The 4470-nt window shown below is 47.5% G+C and overlaps 1 long non-coding RNA gene across 1 annotated transcript; it reads right to left on the minus strand.

Annotated features, from left to right (window-relative positions):
- Positions 1–3188: 3188 nt before the first annotated feature.
- Positions 3189–4172, minus strand: LOC123185758 (uncharacterized). Its single transcript, XR_006493489.1, has 3 exons — positions 4024–4172; positions 3724–3942; positions 3189–3248 (listed from the first exon to the last, which is right to left on the minus strand). It is a non-coding gene; the product is annotated as an uncharacterized lncRNA (long non-coding RNA).
- Between the last annotated feature and the right edge of the window lie 298 nt (positions 4173–4470).

Here is a 4470-nt window from a genome sequence, read left to right on the forward strand (position 1 = left end):
AAGATAACTTAAAGAGATTTGCTACTATAAGTTAAAAAGTTTGGAGCTAACGTAATCATCAGTTTGAATGGTTAAATTAAGTTATGAGGAAAACCATATCAAAAAAACAGAGTAAAAGTCCAATATGTGAAAATAGCTCAGTACAAACACACAAATAGATCAGTACGAGTACTCTGTTTTTTGTTGAAATACTATTGTTTGAACTGAATCATCTGAATCGAAGCATAGTGGCATCAAAACCAGTAATTTCCATGTTTTCAGATGAACAGGGAGGTAACCTCCCCGGCTCCATTTGTCATAGAAAAACGAAACAAGCTTGATACAATGGTCTCAGCCTAAGGCTGTCAGTCTTGCAAGACGTAAAAACAGAAAAACTAAAATCTAGGATCTACAAAGATGTGCTCAACTAGACTAATCTTCCACCAAACACCACAGGAAGTGCTGCACGCAGGCAAGCAAAAGGATTAACAGAGCAGCAATTCATCAACAAATACATGGGAGCAAGACCTCCTAGATTTCCTTGACAGCGTCGCCTCATGGGTGGAGACCGATAGCAGTCCAGAGTAGAGGCCGTACTTGTGAACACCAGCTTCAGATCCTTCCCAATGCAATGCGAGGGAAATGGAAAACAAGATTGATGCCTGAAGAGGAATCGCCTGCAGGATTCCAGTAGAGTTCCGGCACAATCCAGGATTGCAGTAATTTCCATGTCAAGGTTCAGTGTCGATTTTACACTTATGCAATGATTTTCACCCCAACAAACTAGCTTCAAACAACCTTTTATCATAATATTGTGCCTGGGGAGGTAGATGACGAGGTCGCCAACGCCCAAGGCTTGGACGGTGTCCAGCAGCCTGGCGTCGTTCCCAGCGGTGGCAACCGAGGTTCAAGTGCTGGAGCAGGACGTCGTCCCCGGATCCTCCCAAATCGATTGAGTGCAGCCTCCTCCCGAGTACCGATCCATTCCCATCCCCAGCCACCGGCGTCCCGATGTGACCTGAGGCGCACAGCATACCTCTTGCCTCGTGCTTCCACGGAGCGCATGCCGGAGTAGCGGCTGCCAAAGCTCTTCGACGCCGCCGGCGTCGAGGACCGGCTCAGCGCACTGCCGGACGACCTCCTCATCCACATCCTCCTCAAGCTCCTGGATGCCCCCGTCGCCTCTTAGACCAGCGTCCTCGTCCCCGCTGGCACCGCATCTAACCCTGCAGGAGCTCCACTTCCTCGCTGCCACTAACCCCGATGGCATACGCGCCGCCCTCGCCTCCCATGATGCCCTGGACCTCAGCCACCTTTCCATTGCCGCCATCGAGGCCATCCCTGAATCCGAATCGAGAGAATCCATGGTGGCGTACTGGCGCCGGCCAGTTCATGGTGGCGAGGTACCGCGTAGGCGGCGCTAGGGGGTGGCGGGGTGGGATGGGATAAGTGCGCCCCGGCGGGGGTGGAGGGAGACGCCATGCCCGTCCCTGTCCGCATTCAATACGATTCATGTTTGAAAAATAAGTTCGACGAAAACGAGAGATCGGTTCAACCGCTCGAATTCGTCAGTTCAAGAAGGGTAACAAAATAATATTCTGTTACGCGTAACAAAATAGCCCAGATGTATATATATATAGTCGGATAATTTTGACAATAAGCAGTTTAACAAACAAACTACCAATCAAGCAAACAATCTAGTATCTTCATACCACGAAGGTGGGCATAATCAGATACGCTAACACAGTAACGTTGCAATATAAAACAAACATGATTGGTGGTCTCAGCACTAGTTCCTACTTAACTGGTCAAGATACTTTAGGGGGTTAACTAATAAACAGTAAGAAGTATAGCTAGTTTATAAAATAATTTTCACTCCTATGGCTTTTTAATCCATTTTCTAGGGTCACGTCATACAGTCAACACACTGCTCTGATATCATCTGTAATGACCAAACCTCGAAGGATTTGAGTCTCTATGCTTATCGTGCTAGTCTCTGGATTGAACTCACTAGCACACACAGTATAGATGAATACAAGAATAGCAAGTGCATCATTTATTACAACGTATGATCCATAATGTATAAAATAAAACAATCTGCATAGAACTTGGCTAGCTTTATTCAATCAAACAGCCGAAAGTAGCAGAAAATAATGATGAGTCCCATCATAGCCCACTGGCGATGCTGAGTGCAGACTCGCGACCCTAGCGGTACCTTACTCTTCGTCTGAATATCCTGCAACATGAGACGTTGCAGCCATATAGGTCAATACTTTGAATGTATTGGCAAGTTACACAGGAGTAATAATATAGCAGACCTACATGTATATGCATAGTATAACAAAAGGAAGGCTTGAGGGTTTATTTTTGCAGAAAACTATTTTTTTCCTCATAACTACCTAATAGTCATATTTTAATTTAGTTCTTTTATTACTACAATTATATACACAAGGTTGAATTGGCAGCTCCAATTCCAACCTACCCATTATTAAGTTGCCCAACAAATTTATTAAGTATCACATCTGTCAAGATCATCCAACAACTGTAATGGCATAGTGGCTCAAATTTGTCCATAACGGGGGACACGGCTAATCATGATTAGTTTTTAATACTCTGCAGAGTTTAGTACGATTTACCCACTGGACCCAATCCAAAGATTGAGACGAAGTCTTTCAGAAGAGGTTCCCTTAACCACCTGACGGCCACATCCCACATATATATGCTACATCTATCGACACTGTTTGGGCAAGGGTTCCAACAAGTGATCAACTAATTAAGCCAGAGCCCATATAGCCAGTGGCCGCACATGGAAGCTACTAGTCACTAAGTCTGTCTGATCTTTTTGAACCTAGGCGGCATTCCAGTTAGGATGCACTCTCATGAGCGCATGGCCTTAGAAAAAGTGCAAGACCCCATGATGCCTTCCCTCAACACCAAGCAATACTACTTCTGCCTAGAGGTGAATTATATCCTTAATTACTACTCACTTAGTTATATACATTATCCTCAGATAACCTCAATGAAATACACGAACCACCCCCGTCTATAAAGTATAGCAAACTACAATTACCACGATCTGCAATGACGGGAAGATAGCTCAACAACATAGCCAAAATAATATAGTAATCCTATCCATGCATATATTCATAGTGTGATATAACTACATGCATAGAAAACAATAGGTAAAGGATGATCAACATGTAACTTGCCTTAGTTCTGGTTCAAAAGGTCACACTCCTGACAATAGCTCGCAACGCACTCCAGACAATCTACACGTTTCACACAATCAACAATCAATCATCGAAACTTCCAATAGAACCAAAATAAAACCAACAGCAAGAAATCATTTTAAAAATCAAATAACAGCAGCATAACAACATGTACACATCACCTAAATAGCACTAAGATCACAATGCAAAAAGAAATGCCCAAAACCGACAAACGGTTTGAGAATTATGGCCTCCGGAAGGTTTAGTTCGAATTTGAACGAATTCAAAATTGAAAGATGCAAACATGTGAACTTTTGGTACTGTGACAAAGTGCTGGTTTTTGTGAGTGCATATGAAAAAGAATCACCTAATTTGGAGTTATACACTACAAGATATAGCTAAACGAAGTTTAGGTGAAAAACTGGAAAAAAGACAACAGAAAACTCCTGGCTGGAATTACTGTAGCGACGCTATAGCGACCGCCACATGGCAGTGCATGATTGGCTGGAGCCTGGTCGTGCGCGCGTGTGCTCACCGGGCAGAGGAAACGGCGGCGGCGGTCTCGGGCGGCGGCGGCTGAGCTTCTCCGGCGGGTCTCCGGCGAAGGTGAAGCGACGGATGGGTGCGGCGGTGAGCGGCGGAGGTGGTGATGGTGCTCAACCATGGCGAGGCGACCTCTGTTGGCGACGGCAACGACTCGAAAGTGGCTGCTCCGGTGAAGGCGGGACGGCTTGTTGCTCTCCCTCTGTTGCGCCTTCGGCAATACAAAGATGTCACGCGGCGGCGGCTTCGAGTGGGGAAACCAAAGGAACGAACTACGGCGGCAAGGGCTTACTAACGGCGACGAAATCATCCGGCGAACGACGGCGAACTGCGAGCTCGACGGCGAGATCCGTTTTCGCCCAACAGCGCCTGCTACAACGAAGAGGATCGGGACAGGAGCTGCGGGGGTCTCCCCTAGGGGTTTTGCTCGCGTATGGCAGGTCGGGCGCGCCCGAGGTGGACCAGGGGCGCGGGCCGAACCGGCTCGGCCTCAGCGTGCGTGCGTGCGGCGCACGGTATCCGGCTCGGTGGAGGGGAAGAACAGGGCGCGGGACCCGCGGTCAGTGGCTCTAGGCGGCTACCGGATCGGGCGCGGGTCGCGCGCAGGTCGGGCGCGTACCGCATTGCGGGGAGCCGGGCCGCGGGCGAGCGTTGTGCTCTACTGGGCCGGCTGGCTGGCTGGTTGGCTGTCTGGTTCCTTTTTTTCTACAAACAAACTACAGCAGTTAAAACTAAAATA

The sequence above is a fragment of the Triticum aestivum genome, chromosome 2A (genome assembly GCF_018294505.1).
Source record: "Triticum aestivum cultivar Chinese Spring chromosome 2A, IWGSC CS RefSeq v2.1, whole genome shotgun sequence".
Classification (NCBI taxonomy): domain Eukaryota; kingdom Viridiplantae; phylum Streptophyta; class Magnoliopsida; order Poales; family Poaceae; genus Triticum; species Triticum aestivum.